The sequence below is a fragment of the Taudactylus pleione genome, unplaced genomic scaffold, assembly GCF_031769625.1.
Source record: "Taudactylus pleione unplaced genomic scaffold, aTauple2 ptg000205l, whole genome shotgun sequence".
Classification (NCBI taxonomy): domain Eukaryota; kingdom Metazoa; phylum Chordata; class Amphibia; order Anura; family Myobatrachidae; genus Taudactylus; species Taudactylus pleione.
Window position 1 is genome coordinate 4,496,348 of NW_028284607.1, and position 16,298 is coordinate 4,512,645.

General features: G+C 48.7%; 1 protein-coding gene across 5 annotated transcripts in view; it reads left to right on the top strand.

Moving 5' to 3' along the window:
- The window catches only part of CABIN1 (calcineurin binding protein 1), a 242,372-nt gene that overhangs the window by 128,626 nt on the left and 97,448 nt on the right, over positions 1-16,298 (top strand). The gene's annotated exons all lie outside the window — the stretch shown is intronic.

A 16,298-nucleotide genomic window follows, 5' to 3' on the forward strand; every position in this document is an offset into this window, starting at 1 on the left:
AGAGCCCCTTTATAAAGGAGGGAACAAGGGTATGTCAGGACAAACCCACTTTGATTGGCAGAAGGGCTAATCTTGGTGTAGTTTCCATAGACACGTACCAAGCACCCTAGTTCATCCATGATTCTGCTCCACCAAGTTATTGACCCCTAGATGAGGGTGAGGCCCTCAGACAGTGGGGCCCATCAGAGATTTCCCCTGTACACCTGTGGGCCAGTCCGAACCTGCTCACAGGGCCGGATTATAGGGAGGGCGATAGGGGCGATCGTCCTGGGGCCCCCCATGTAGGTGGCCCCCACACACTGTCCCCGGCCCCCAGGGTCGGCGCAACCCGCTCTGCAAGTCCTGCACTGCAGGGAGACGCCAGGCTGGAGAGGCGCTCTCCCTGCAGCAGTTCTTGCTTCTGTCGGCTGCCGCTGCGTCTGTCACACTGAGACAGGCAGCGGCAGTCTACTGCTGAGCTCTTCATAGATGATGGGGGAGAGGAGTGGGGGAGCGCTAGAGGCAGGGGGGCTGATTAACAAGCCGATCAGCCTGAACTGAAGGAGGCTAAGCCGCTGGGGTGGATGGCTGAGCCTCTGCTCCTCCGCTCTTCAGCTGTCTTCCTGCCTGAGAGATCATCACGCTGGGAACAGGCAGGGACAGTCTGCAAAACATTTGCCAGTTTACAAGTGCTTTCAGACACTGTTGATTACACTTGTATAGTGGCAACTAGTTTGTACACTGTCCCTGCATATATATGGGGCCCCCACATGTTTGTTGTTGCCCAGGGGCCCCCACAGACCTTAATCTGGCCCTGCCTGCTCATATGCCACTATAGCCCAAATGTAACATCCTGCCACTTCGGCAATATAACCGCTAGGTGTAAAGTAGCAGTTTGTATTAAGTCAAAACCAAACTGGTTTTGCCTTTAAAATGAATTGCATGATTAAATCTAGCAGCTATTTCGCAGAAATCTCACTGCTCCCGCAACTGGCAGGCTATGAAATTCAGACCTATATTGTGTTAATCTGCTACCTCAGAGGTTCTCAAACTCTGTACTCAGGACCCCACACAGGTCACGTTTTCCAGGTCACCCAGCAGGTTCACAGGTGCAGTCATTATTCACTGACACATTTTAAAAGATCCACAGGTGGAGATAATTATATCACGTTTGATTCTGTGAGGATACCTGGAAAACATGCACTGTTTGGGGTCCTGAGGACCGAGTTTGAGAACATGTGTGTTACCTTACCTGACAAAAAGAGTTTACTGGGGTAGTTGGTGAAAACACTTGTATACCTTATTTATCACTAAAATAATGGAGAAAATATCTCTATGTAGGTTTATTACATGTTAGGAACAGCTTCCAGTCATTTATATTTAATCTTGGTTATTTAAAACTTTAAAGTAGAGCTACTTAATTTAATGAATCAGTATTAAAGTTGTGCTGCATAGTTTAATTTCAGTCTGAAATATAAATAATATTTTTGCCATTGGAATTTTGGGGAATACATAGGGCAGATTCAATTAAGCGCAAGGCCCAGTAAGAGCTTCTGCACACAACTTCCAGTACAGAAAACTTTTGACGATTTTTTTTTTTTAGTACAAGCCAATAAATGTTTTTATTGGAGAGTTTTCAAATAATTTACAGCCAATGGAAAAAAAAATATCATCAAAAGACAGAAATCTAAAGACAAATATTTTGTAATGAGACAATGAGGGAGTAATACTGTACAGTATGTAGTTAATGATTGCAAGTAGCCCATAAAATTATTGGGTAAATGAACAGTAAGTAAGCAAATGCAAACGACACAATATCAAACGTACAGTTCTTTACAATCAAATTGTAATTTATACGAAATGGTTATCTAAATACAGGTGCTGCTCCCTTACTCTCCCTGTCAGACTCTCCACCTCTCTACTAAACTTCAAAAGGGTTCTCAAAACTCACTTCTTCATCAAAGCCATCCAGCTCTCAACCTAGCCCACTGCTCCTTGCTCACTGTCCACCCCATCTTTGTTACCCCGTCTGTCTGCCCCTCCTTTTTAAATTGTAAGCTGTCACAAGCAGGGCCCTCTTCCCTAATGAGCTTCTCCTTTCCCTTACTTACACTCCCTACAACAGGCACCTAATCCTTGGTTGCTGCCGCTCTGCTTATTTAAACGTTATGATGCAGTAATGTTTACAAACCATGTCCTTGTCATGCATTGTTTTGTACTGTAAGTCACTATTTTCTTGTTTTTCTCATTTGTGTCGCCATAAACATAAAGGATAATGATACAGGGGAAAAACAAGAAGTGTCAGCAGATGACAGAAAGACGAATATTTTTGCAGTGAGTCAATTAGTGGACATAAACTTGTCAGGTAAACGAACAGTAAGAAAGCAGATTCAAGTAACACACTATAGAATATGGTATGGGGGGGGCAAAGGGAGGGGAAATATTGTAATAAAATACATAGTCCTCAACAAGACAAATGACAGATTATATGAAAAAGTTATAGGACAAGTGTTACCAAATGGGTCAGAGATATGGATATAAGGGTACAAATGGTCCAGAATAAACATAATAAAAAAGTAATACAGTAAACTTGGAGTTAAACAGTTCTCAATGACAAATGCCATAGGGTTTGAAACATGTTGCATTTAGGAATGGGAAAGATCATATACATAGCTAACATTGAAGAGTGAGATGTAAATCATGGTTTAAGTATGGCCAGGGTAGAGTCATGTAAATGCTCCTAAGCAACAATAATTAATCTGGAGACAGAGAGGCCAATAAGATTAGGCATCATACCACACCATGTCTAGGGAAGAAAAAAGGACAATGTAAGTAAAGAGTGTGCCACGCTCGGCTCCGGGGATCTTCTACTGAGGGGTTGAAAGCTGAGGTCCAGGGTTGAGGAAGGAATTGGAGGTGAGGAGCCTGAATGTAACTTCTCCTTATCCACAAGTATCGGATGTTGGCGAGACCTGACCAAAGGCGCAGAGTCTAACCTGCTGGGTGGTGTTCACCAGTGACCCCTCCAAGCGGGATATGGGTTTAGCTGCTCCCGACAAGCAGGTCGCAGCCCTTTGGTCAGGTTGTCAGGTATCCGATACTAGTGGGAAACTGAGAGAGATACACTACTATGGCCCAGAGGAAGTACTTTGGAGAAGTACTGATCCGTATTCTATACCCTTAGGTACAGAGTTGGTACAATAGGATTGCTTCCAGTATTGGTATAAAACGACAAGAGGGAGAGTCCACTGAGGAGCAAGATGCCCTGCTGGCACTGGAGGAGGGTGGTGGTTGCACTGACTGCAGGGAGTGTGGATACTGGTGCACCGCTGGTACAGAAGGTGGTTCAGTGGTTGGCGTGTATAGAGTACACGAGATGCGAATCCAAATGCACTGGGGATTGTTTCAGTAATTGTACTCAGTGGTGTGTACTGAGGGCCTGATTCAGATCCGGACCACCCACAGGTATTGCGAGCGGCCAGGTGATGGTCGCGATGGTCTCGACCATCGGGATTTGCGACGAGAGCCTTGCGGTAGGGTCTCGTTCCCGCAAGCCCCAGTGAGCTTCTGTCTCTTAATAGAGCCGGAAGCTCACCACTGACATCACTCGTGATGTCAGTGGGGCCACCCCCAAACGGCAGGCATTCCATCTGGAATCAGGCCCTGAGTACACAATGTGCAAATCCAGACGCATCAGAGGATGCTTCAGTAATTATACACAGTGGTGCATACTGAGTACGTAATGTGCGAATCCAGACGCATCGGAGTATGCTTCGGTAGTTGTACCCAGTGGTGTGTACTGAGTATACAATGTACGAATCCAGACGCACTGGAGGATGGTAACGAGATGATAAGCAAAGACTTGAGAACGAAAAACAGAGAGTGACGATCAGCATACACTGGAACTGACAACGTTGCACAGGCAACTACCTGGTGTCCAGAGCCCAGTTATATACCCTATAGTAGCAGTTCATTGGAGATCAGTGTCAGCTGACCGAGACTACGCTACCATTGATTAAGGGAACAGTCAGGTGAGAAAGACTTAACATGTCGGCGCCCATGACGGCAACCTCGGAAACCAAGACACAGAGCCGCATATGGAAGTCCAAAAGCACCTAAGGCAAAAACCTCAGCAAGTCACCCGCTGCCGCACCTGACGTCTGACCGCACAAGTCAGGGTAAGTCGGTGCTGGGGTGAGTAACTGCCGATCCTGACAGTGTGGGAGTACCCAAATCCCCATAGATTAAGCAAATAGAACCTTGGGTGGTTGAAAAAATTAGTCTACCACAGAGGGAACCTCAGGAGGCCCCTGTCACCAGTAAGCACAGGTACGTGGCTAAAGAGGGAAATGGGAAGGAGAGGTAAATCACCAGTAAGCAAATTAGTCAGTACAGACCTGACATACTTGGGTATATTGATGAATATAAGCGTAGGACAGATATCAAATTACCCAGGCCAAAGAAATCAGTGGGTGGGTAAACAATGGCTTAGAATGAGATTGCGCAGTATTTGGCAGTATTAGCTGGGTGTACATTTTCTACTTCAGGGTCCATAGGGGGTCCACAGGGTTGACCTTGGGGTATAGCTGGATCTGGATCTACGGGCACCACGCAGTTAAAGCTTTGCTGCTCCCAGGATGCACTTGGGTCCGTCCTCCTCTATACCCCGCCCCCGAGCCACAGCACCTCAGTTTTAGTTGGTGCCCGGCCGGAGTCGGGTCACCCGGCCTGCGCAGTGGGGCTGCATAAGCAGCCCCTAAGCTTTATTTTTTATTTTTTTTAAAAGAAAAGAAGATTTTATTATTTTATTTTTACTATCTTCAGAGCGGCAGCATCAGACCGTCCATCTGGACGTCCACGCTGCCGCTCCACCAGCCCCGCTGGCGCTGCGATGCCGGTACTGATCCGGGGATCGCAGCAGGACCCCGGAGTCAGTGCTAGCGTGGCTCCGGGAGCTCCCACTGTCTGCTGCCGGACTCAAGGGGCCAGGCAAGCCGCGTGCAGCGCTTCGCGCTGCGCATGGGGAAAGCATAATGCAGTCTTCATGCCGCCGGTCTCTGGGGACAGACCGGCGGCGCTAGTAGCGGCGGCGGGCTCCCCCACTGTGTGGCATACCCCGCGTGTCTGCTGACCTCCAGGGTGTAAGACCGGCGGGGAACCGGCTTCCCTGGGGGTTTTCATACTAGCAGGGGAGGCAGCCTTCCCTGCTTCAGTGCTCCTCCCCTCAGCCCAGCGCGCCTTCTCTCAAGCGTGCTGGCGTCGCTGGGCTGTTATCTCCTGGCCACTCCTCCTCAGTGCTCTCCGGCGGCCATCTTCAGGCAGCATCGCAGAGCTCCCAGGCAGGCTTCCAGTGGACCAGTCCCCTGCGTACCTCTCCCCTGATCAGGACAGTGTTCGCAGCGCTATAGCCCTCCCAGACACTGAATCTGGGAGGTTGATTGTAGCGGAAGGTGCAGTGAGTATAACGTCTCTGCATGGTATGTGACTATTGCTAGTGCTGCTGTCTGTGCTTTTTTTCTAGTTACTGTCAGCTTTTTACCTATCCCTTTCCTTCTCCTACGGCCCGCAGGTGCGTGGGGGAGGGGTGTTCTTTCTGTGTACCTCACTTATATAAATCTACGTATTTGTGAGGTCCGTCACATACTGCGGTGTGCTCCTCAGTACCAGTTTGTGGGCTGTTCGGGTTGCATACTTGGGAGTGCGTGGGTGTTATACGCCTTACCTCGTTTCGGTGAGACACTTTATTGCAAAAAAGTTTGTGTCATGTCTGATGAGGAGAATGAGCGCTCTGTGGCTCCTGTGTTGTTTTCCTGCCGACGCTGTTCGGCAGGAGTTGACGGGGCGGATTTGTCTCAGGGCGGTCTGTGTGGGCGGTGCCAGTTGGTACCTGGACCTTCTAAACCCCCGGTGGCACAGGCTCCTCCGTGGGCAATGTTTATGCAAGTGCTGGCGTCGATCGTGGACCGACTTGCAGTCCCGACTGCGGCCCCTTCTAGGGCGTTGCCCCAGCCTACCATCCCCCGTTCCCCGGGTGTGACACATCTGGTGCAGTCTCCTCCCGGGTCTCACTGTGGGACCTTATGCGGGTTTGCCGGTATACGTGCAATCCCCCACGGTGCCGCAGCAGTCGATGGTACCTTTTCAGGACTATCCTCAGGCAGTACCCCCGCCTTGGGTGGACGTCCTCTCCAGCTCTGTTCAGAGCCTGGCGGCTTCGTCATCGGCTTTTCAAACTATGTTGCACAGTGATTTACCCCCTCGGGCGTCCAAGCGTTTCGTTCCGGCTTCATTGGCGGCTCAGTTCACGGACACGGACGTGTCTTCGGATGACGGGGAGATCCATGAAGACTCTGACTCGGATGTCGGGGCCCAGGAGGTGGAGGCTAAGTCTTCCATTAATGTGCCGGCATTGGTTAGGGCGGTGCGGGCCATCCTTCACATTGAGGAGGATGTGCTGGCCCCCAGGTCAAAGTACCCAAATTTTAAAAAGGCCAAAGTAGCTTTGACGGTTTTTCCCCTGTCCGATCAGTCGACGGATCATATGGCAGGGGTCTGGCAGTTGCCCAGCAAGAGGTTCCACCCGCAGAAGCGGTTGGCTTCGAACTATCCGTTTCCGGAGGCTCATTGCAGGAAGTGGGAAACTCCTCCCGCGGTGGATTCCCACGTTACCCGCTTAATTAAAAGCGCTACGCTGCCTTTGCCGTCAATCTCCTCCCTGAAAGATCCCACGGACAGGAAGGTGGAGACTTGTTTGAAGTCTATCTACTCTCTCTCGGGGGCGGTGGCCCGTCCGTCCATGGCCATCTCTTGGGTGGCTAAGGCCATCGAGAGCTGGGCCAATGCTCCTACATTGGGGAAGCATCGTTAGATGCAAGCCTGCTGACCTCTCGGGTGTCGGCTGCAGCTGTGTCGGCGCGTCGGTCCTTGTGGCTGAGGTCTTGGAGAGCTGACGCTGACTCCAAAAAGGGGCTGGAGGCCTTACCTTTTAATGGGGGGTTGCTTTTTGGTCCAGACTTGGACAAAATTGTGGACACTCTGGTTAAATCTAAATCAGCCTTCCTCCCTTCGGCTTCTGCACCTACCAAGGTTCGCAGCTCTGCTTTTCGGTCCTTTCGGGTTCAGGGCAAGGCCAAAGGTCAGTCCTTCCCGAGGCAGTCGACGACCAAGGCCGCTTCTAAGCCCAAGAAACAGGCCTGGAGTGCCAGGCGCCCTTCTTCCAAACAGGAAGATAAACCTTCTGCCTGATGGGACGGGCCTCCCTCTGGGGGACCCCAGAGTGGGAGGCCGACTTCTTCTATTTGCCCAGTGCTGGCACAATACCACCACGGATGCCTGGGTTCGAGAAGTTGTCTCCCAGGGGTACGCCCTGTCTTTTCGGCACAGACCGCCCCACCAGTTTTTCTGCACGAGTCCTTCTCAGGATACGACCAAGTCCTTACAGATTCAGGAAGCTATAGAGTCCTTGCTGACAGCAGGGGTCATTGTTCCCGTTCCTCAATTACAACGAGGGACGGGGTACTATTCTTCTCTGTTTCTGGTGCGGAAACCCAATGGTTTTCATCGCCCTATCCTCAACTTGAAGTCTCTGAACAAGTTCCTCAGAGTTCCCAAGTTCAGGATGGAAACGTTACGTTACATCATTCTGGCAATGGAACCAGGGGATTACATGGTGTCCCTGGATATCCAGGATGCCTACCTCCATGTTCCGATAGCACCTTCGCACCAGCGGTATCTGAGGTTCGCTATCCTTCAACACCATTATCAGTTCCGGGCGCTACCCTTTGGTCTCTCCACGGCACCGAGGGTGTTCACGAAGATTATGGCGGTCATGGCCGCACATCTTCGGAACCAGAATGTACGGCTGCTGCCGTATCTGGACGACCTCCTGTTGCTGGCGAGCTCCCCGGAGGTACTGCTTCAACATCTCCACCAGACGATCGCTTGCCTGCAAGCGCACGGGTGGCTGATAAATTGGAAAAGTCCTCCCTGATTCCATCTCAGCGGATGGTTCATTTGGGAGCCCTGCTGGATTCTCGTCAGCAAAGGATCTTCCTGACCCCGGAGAAGGTCTCCTCCCTGCAGCTGAGGATACACAGTTGCCTGAGCAGTTGCCGCCTGTCTGTCAATTCGGCTATGAGAGTTCTGGGCTCCATGGTGTCAACATTCGACATGGTGGAATTTGCCCAGTTCCATTCCCGGCCCCTGCAGGGGCTGATTCTATCGGAATGGAACGGGTTACCTCACCGGATCCGCTCTCAGTTGCTGGTGTTGTCCCCGGAGGTTTGGCAGTCTTTGGCTTGGTGGCTTCAAACAGCTCATCTGGTCGAGGGACGCCCCTTTTGGATCCCGGACTGGGTCCTGCTCACGACGGATGCCAGTCTTCGGGGGTGGGGGGCAGTGACCGGCTCGTTGTCACTTCAGGGTCGTTGGTCTGCGGAAGAAGCTCTTCTTCCCATCAACATTCTGGAACTGCGGGCAGTATACCGGGCCCTGCAGTAGTCCAGTCCCGCTCTTCACGGAAGGGCGGTTCAGGTGCAGTCCGACAACGCCACCACGGTGGCGTATATCAACCACCAAGGAGGAACTCGCAGTCGGACAGCGATGTCGGAGGTGTCTCGCATCCTTGCTTGGGCGGAGTGTCATATTCCAGCGATCTCGGCAGTCTTCATTCCCGGAGTCCTCAATTGGGAGGCGGACTTCCTCAGCCGTCACGACGTGCATCCCGGGGAATGGTCGCTTCACCCAGAGGTGTTTCAGCTACTCGTGGACAGGTGGGGGCTGCCGGAGCTGGACTTGATGGCCTCCCGTCACAATCACAAGTTGCCCGTTTACGGGTCGAGGACAAGAGACGCAGGCGCCAGTCTGGTAGACGCGCTGTCGGTGAAATGGACGTTTCACCTGGCGTATCTGTTTCCTCCGATATCCTTACTTCCTCGGGTTCTGCGGAAATTCAAGCAGGACGGCGGCACGCTCGTGCTGGTGGCTCCGGCGTGGCCCAGACGTCCTTGGTACTCCGATCTGAGGTGTCTCTCCATCGTCGCTCCGTACCTTCTTCCTCAGCGTCGGGACCTGTTGTCTCAGGGGCCCTGCCTTTACCCGGATCTGGGTCGGCTGTCTTTGACGGCGTGGCTCTTGAGACAGCCGTCTTGAGGTCTCGGGGTTTCTCCAGTTCGGTCATTGGTACCATGCTTAGGGCACGCAAGCCTGCCTCCGCACGGATTTACCACAGGGTGTGGCGCACTTACTTTCAGTGGTTTGAATCCAGAAACTATAATCCTCAGGTGTTCCGGGTTTCCAGAATCTTGGAGTTCCGTCCATCAGGTTTGGACCTCGGCTTACGCCTGGCCTCTCTGAAGGTTCATGTATCTGCTTTGTCCGTGTGGTTTCAGCGACGGATTGCTACACTACCGGATGTTCACACCTTTTTCCAGGGTGTTCTCAGGATCCAGCCTCCCTTCGTGCCTCCTGTGGCTCCTTGGGACTTGGCGGTGGTGCTACGGGTCTTGCAGGGTCCTCATTTTGAGCCTCTTGAGTCGGTGGACTTCAAGTGGCTGACGTTCAAGACCGTTTTTCTCCTGGCAATTGCTTCTGCCAGGAGGGTGTCAGAGTTGGGGGCGCTTTCCTGTCGCCCCCCTTTTCTGATTTTTCACCAGGACAGAGCGGTGCTCCGCACTCGTCCTGAGTTTTTGCCCAAAGTGGTCTCCAAGTTCCACATTAATCAGGAGCTTGTCGTGCCAGCTTTTCAGTCGCCTGATCTTTCCGCTGGTGAGGCTTCCTTAGATGTAGTCCGGGCACTTAGAATCTACGTGGACCGGACTGTTTCGGTTAGGAAGTCGGATTCTTTGTTTGTCCTCTTCGGTTTTCACAAGAGGGGTTGGCCTGCCAACAAGCAGACGTTAGCCCGTTGGCTTCGTTCAGTTATTTGTGAGGCTTATGCACAGGAGGGTTTACCTGTGCCAGCCTCTGTTAAGGCTCATTCCACTCGTTCTGTGGGTCCCTCTTGGGCTGCTAGACGTGGCGCCTCCGCTGTTCAGCTGTGTAAGGCGGCCACTTGGTCTTCCATTCAAACGTTTTTGAGGTTCTATGCGTTTGACACCTTCGCCTCTCAGGATGCATCCTTCGGGCGCCGGGTGCTCCTTTCAGCACAGGAGCGTCCCCGCCCTTAGTTGAACTGCTTTGGGACATCCCCAAGGTCAACCCTGTGGACCCCCTATGGACCCTGAAGTAGAAAACAAGAGATATGGTAAGAACTTACCTTTGTTATCTCTGTTTCTACGAAGTCCATAGGGTCCACAGGGCGCCCGCCCTGACGCACCTGGCTTCATATGGGCTGTGTGGCTGGTCACCGGTTTTCCGTCTCCCATTTCTGTGAGTATGGTTTCTTGTGTGTTCCAGTCTTCCTTCTCTCTGTTTAGTCTCCTCCTCCGGCCTTGGCTGCTTACCAACTGAGGTGCTGTGGCTCGGGGGCGGGGTATAGAGGAGGACGGACCCAAGTGCATCCTGGGAGCAGCAAAGCTTTAACTGCGTGGTGCCCGTGGATCCAGATCCAGCTATACCCCAAGGTCAACCCTGTGGACCCTATGGACTTCGTAGAAACAGAGATAACAAAGGTAAGTTCTTACCATATCTCTTGTTTTCTGATGATTGGTAAGTTTATACCCACTTACCAATTCATCTACCCAATGTGCCGGGGTTGACAGCTCAAATGGGCGGGAGTCCATGGCGCGAGACGCTGCGCTACGGACAAACAAGTAGCTAGGCAGATCTTTATGTTTGTGAACGACATCATTCACAGACTTATCCGCTGTACACATCCGGCGATGCACTATAGATATATCGCCCGTTCAAACGGGTGATATATCTATCAGTGTGTGCCCAGCTTAAGTGTTAAACTATTAGTTGTTCTCTGCTGGAAGGCAGTGACTTGTTGTAGTAGCATTAAGGCATAATATATATAATAATATATCTTGGAGAGAAACCCAGATAAGATCCAGCTTTCTGTATAGCTGAGCGACCTAAAAATGTCTGTTGTGGTTTCTCCCCAAAATTGGTAAAAGTTTTCCTGAGAGGAGGAGGTGTGAAATTCTGACAAGGAATCCATAGCATAATATGAGCAGACACTTGAATACAGACCATGAACAAATAATTAGAATACACAATTTTTCAATCATGAGAATATCACTATGGAGTAAGGAAACCAAAAGTCAATGAACACCTAAGAACCTGTGATATGTACAGAGCACCACTAGATGGCGAGCTACACAAATTTTTTATAGCTTAAAAGAAAAGCATGCATTATAGTTGGAACAATACGTCATAGAGGAATAGCCAAGGACAGGCTTTGGGTATCTTATATATAAAATTAATTGGTCTTGTTTGTTTGTCTGTCCGGTTATGCATTCGGACACCTATGCACCGATTGGGATTAAACCAACGCTAGGTGGTCCAGGTGGAACCTGGCCAGGTTTTAGGGGGGTTAGGGTCCCGGTCGGACCTCCCGTTAGTATACGCTGGCCAGAACTTTGACCCGGGAGCCTGTTCTGAGTCTACCACTGGATGGATTTGGACGAAAACTTCACAGAGTGGTAACATTGAATCCCAGAAGACATACTAGGGGGTTGAGATCCTGGTCCTTCCATTGGTGTACGCTGGGCAGAACTTTGACCCGGGAGCCTGTTCTGGACCTTCCACTGGATGAATTTGGATGAAAACTTTACAGAGGGGTGGTAATTGGTCTGGGATGCCTAATGGAGTGGTTGGGGGTCCCGGTCAGATCTCACGGTGGAGTGGGCAGGGCAGAACTTTGACCCATGGAGCCTGTTCTGTGCCTTCCCCTGGATGGATTTGGATGACATCACATAAAACTTAATAACTTGAAGATTTAAACCCGGGCAACAACGAGTACTTCAGCTAGTAGAATATAAAAGAGTCTCCCATATCCAAAATGCTTGGGACCAGAGGTATTTTGGATATCGGAATATTCCGTATTTTGGAATATTTGCATACCATAATGAGATATCTTGGGAAAGGGACCCAAATGTAAACACCGAATGCATTTATGTGTCATATACACCTTATACACACAGCCTGTAGTTAATTTATACAATATTTTCAATAATTTTGTGGCTCAAACAACATCAAAAAACAAAAGTTTCACTATCTCAATCATGCTAAAATTATTCCGTATTTCTGAATATTTGGATATGGGAGACTCAACCTGTATAAATAAGTAATGTAGTTAAATTGTCAATATGCCTTCCTTAGGATGCAGGAGCACATTATACCATGAATAGTCAGCTATAGTAGGATACAGTTCAGCTTGAAGTGTGAAGTTCCAGTACTTGTACCATAGGATAAACGAACAAGGACCATGGCAGAAGTAAGCAGGTGTTAGTGTCTCTGGACACACAGCAATGATGAGATGACAAGGCTACCGAAGACCATTATTATGAAGATCCTCAACAAGTAGTATCAGCAGACAAATTGTCGGGACAGCAGCATAATTTGCTGAAACTTTGCATTGGAGGAAGGAGTGCAGGTCACAGTAATTACAATTGGATCAGAAGGGAGCACATCTGCAGAAAGGGGTGTAAGGTACAGGGAAGGCAATCGGGAGAAGGATGGTTGGGAGGGGAAGGGAAAAGGAGAGAAACAAAATTTTGGAAGGGAACAAGGTGTTAGTAGGGAATCAAACAAATACTGGGTAAGAGGAAAACGAGAGTGGACGCCCGTAGCAGTTCCCTGGCAGCGTTGGAGAGGATCAGGCAGCTGAACAGCAAGGATAAGATGTCACCCGAAGAGCAGGTCAGCAACGGCGAGGTCACAGTAAAAAGCTCCAGCAGCAGGCAGAATGGCGCCAATGAGCAGCAACCAGCTTCAGTGTAAACTCAAAACGTAGAGACACTGCAGCATTCAGTAGTAGCACTCCACTAGTAGCAGTCCCTTCATCTCCAAGAGGTCCACGTAGTAAAAGAAATTGTCCCGTATTGGTGCAAAAAACAGTCTCCTAGAGATTTATAGTGCAAATGAGTCTGGCTTTCTATTCTTCACTGAAGAGAATCCCTTTCCAAAAATTCCTGACTTTTAGCTCTTTTCTCTTATTTGTATATTCTAAACGTTAATCCTTTGAATCACTCCACATATACGAGTAAAATATTTCAAAGATAAAATAGAGAAATACAGAAAAAATTGTGCAATACTGCCAGGGAAATGGGAGAAATTTCTTTATACATCGCACTCACATAAAGAATATCAATAAAAGCATATTACCACATTAAGTGGTAAAAAAGGGGTCCATCTTCCCTCCCGTTGTTATCTATTACCCAGATGGTATTGGGTCCAAATTCCACAAGTCCCACAGTCTCCAGGAGCCCGGTAGAAGAAGAGTAGGTACCCCAACAAGGAACACAGCCACCTTATGCTTAACGCGTTTCGGATACAATCCTTCATCAGAAGAATGCCAAATAGATGTCTGATGGTCATGCATACAATCCATTGTGATGACTGGACTCCGGTGGTGATGTGGTATCCCAAGTCAAAAAGGGTAACAAACTACTCCTCTCGAGGTATTCTATAGGATGGAGATTCTTGCACCCCAATAAAGCAAGAAAGTTATGAGGATGCAGAGCGATACAAAAAACATACTCGGGACCTTAGGTAAAAGGCGGCCATACATGATGCTCCGCCCACCAAAAGTAATAAACAGATTTCTTAAAACCCCTGTTGCAGGTTGAATTTTCATTGTCCTGCGCCTCCACCACAATAGAGCCCCAGGAACTGCACTGAAACTGCTTTCTGTAATATAGCAACAGCCTTTGGTGCTATAATCTCACCCATCAATAAAAAGCTGCAATATTTTTTTGCAATTGAAAAATCGTGGATTACAAACATGAATGAGAATTAAACAGTAATACAACGAATGTAATCACATTGAAAACCACAATAAAATGGTTCGGTGGAATACAAATACAGAAGCAAATGACAGAAAAATAAGAACAATAAAGTGTATGTAAAGGGGGAGGAGGTGGTCATCAAGCATATTTAGAGTGTTTGCTCATGATACAGGCAATGGTGGAGAGGTGTTGGTGGGCTTAGGTCGTTAGAGTGGGACACAGAGACCGGGGTGGATGTGGGAAAGGGACGATCTTCAGATTTAAGTTCCATTTACACTACCAGTCAGAAGTTCTAGAACACCCCCATTTTTGCAGTTTCTATTTAAGATTGAAATGTAATGTCTGTTAGTGTGTGAAATTAAGGCACATAACAAATTAACAATTAAACTTTTTGACTTGTCAAAGTAGTCACCTTTTGTAGATCTAGCCGTTGAACACACTCACGGCATTCTTTCTACAATGGAAATCAATATTGTTCGGGAAAAACTTCCCAACATTGTTATAGAAGTTCCCACCAATGTGTTGCTTTGCTTTAACCCTTCTGTCCACGTCACCCCAGTTGGATGGAGTTTTAGTTTGGAGACTGTGCTGGCCATTCCATGATTTGTAGCCTGATCTCTTGTTCTTCTCTTCGAAGGTAGATCTGACATACCCTGGAGATATGTTTTGGTTCATTATCTTGTGGAAGGATAAACTCTTGGCCAACTAGGTGTAGACCAGAGGGTACTGCATGGCTTTGCAAAATGCTGTGGTAGCCCTTTTGGTTCAGGAAACCAGTCATTCTGTGCAAGTCACAAACTCCGTATCCAGACAAATTTAAAGGGGCAATGCTTTAAATAGGAATACATGGGGTATATTGTGAATAAAAGCATTGCCCTTTTAAATTTTGGGCTTAAACATGTTAGGAAGTGACCGCTTTTTACTAGCCACCACTGTAATAAAAATAATCAAAATGACACGATCCCGTACCAGTATTCAATGGTGTTGTATTATTAATTAACTAATGGTAATTTTTCCCATGTATATTTATATTGTTTCCAGGACTAATAGTCCCAATATTATTATGTACAGCCCCAATGCGGTGCTACCCAAATGCTTCAAGTCCAATTTGTTCAATAAAGAAGAAAAGGAAGCATTTAGTTGGATGCACTCTGAACCAATTAATAAATAAAAAATTATATTTTATTGATATGCATTAAAATATATGGTATATAATTTCTGAGAGTTGTTGAAATATTAAAATATAATGTGCAAAAACAAAGAAAAGTGCATTAAAATAACTATATAAGATTCTTCCGGCTACTGTTATTTTATATCATGGACCTTATATATATCACTTAATGCAGTAAGCTATGTTGCTTTTACTTTGTAATAACTGAGCCAATAATTGTTACATATGTATACTTAACCAGTGAGCTTAATCAGATCGTTATTGTGTTTCTTTGTCTCACACTGTTATGTATCAGTAGTGAGTACCAGGTTAAAGAACGCTTAATTACATAATCAAACAATTTACAGAAATGTCTATTTACACAAATATAGATTAAGTACAATGTGTGCTTTGCAGGATATATTTTCCAATGGGTAGATATTCATATGCCGCATATACAGTAGATCTCTCCATGTTGTGCTGGCTGTGACCACCAGTAGTGAACACTGGCCCTGAACGAGCGCTCGCTCTGAATCAGGGCGTTTTGTTTTTTTTGTTCGGCCTCCTGGCCGCTCGCATAGCTGTGGGTGACCAACCACAGCTATAGCGAGCGGCCATGATTAAGGTCGCGATGGTCAAGACCATCGCAACCATCGGGCTTGCGACAAGACCCTTGTGGTAGGGTCTCGTTCATCGCAAGACCTAGAGAGCTTTCGGCTCTAACAGAGCCGGAAGCTCTCCACTGACATCACTGGTGATGTCAGTGGGGCCGCCCCCAAACGGCAAGCGTTCCTAAGGGAACGCCTGCGTTTGTGCAGCCAACCCCCCTCCTCGCCTACAAAACGCGGCGAGCTGTCAATCAAACATCGACAGCCGTCCAGTCTTGTAGTGAGCCCTGGAGCGACTAAACTTCGTTCGCTCGCTGGGGCTTGCGCATGTGCACGTCGGACGCGGCGCATGCGCAGGAATCAAACATCGGGCTTGCGACAAGACCCTTGTGGTAGGGTCTCGTTCATCGCAAGACCTAGAGAGCTTTCGGCTCTAACAGAGCCGGAAGCTCTCCACTGACATCACTGGTGATGTCAGTGGGGCCGCCCCCAAACGGCAACCGTTCCCTCGGGAACGCCTCCGTTTGGGCAGCCACCCCCCCCCCCCCGGCCCGCCCACCAAACGGGGCGAGCTGTCACTCAACATCGACAGCTCGCTTGCAACCTCACACTGTAACCAGGCCCATCTCTGCACTCTCGCTCTGTAACCGGGCCCCATCTCTGCACCCT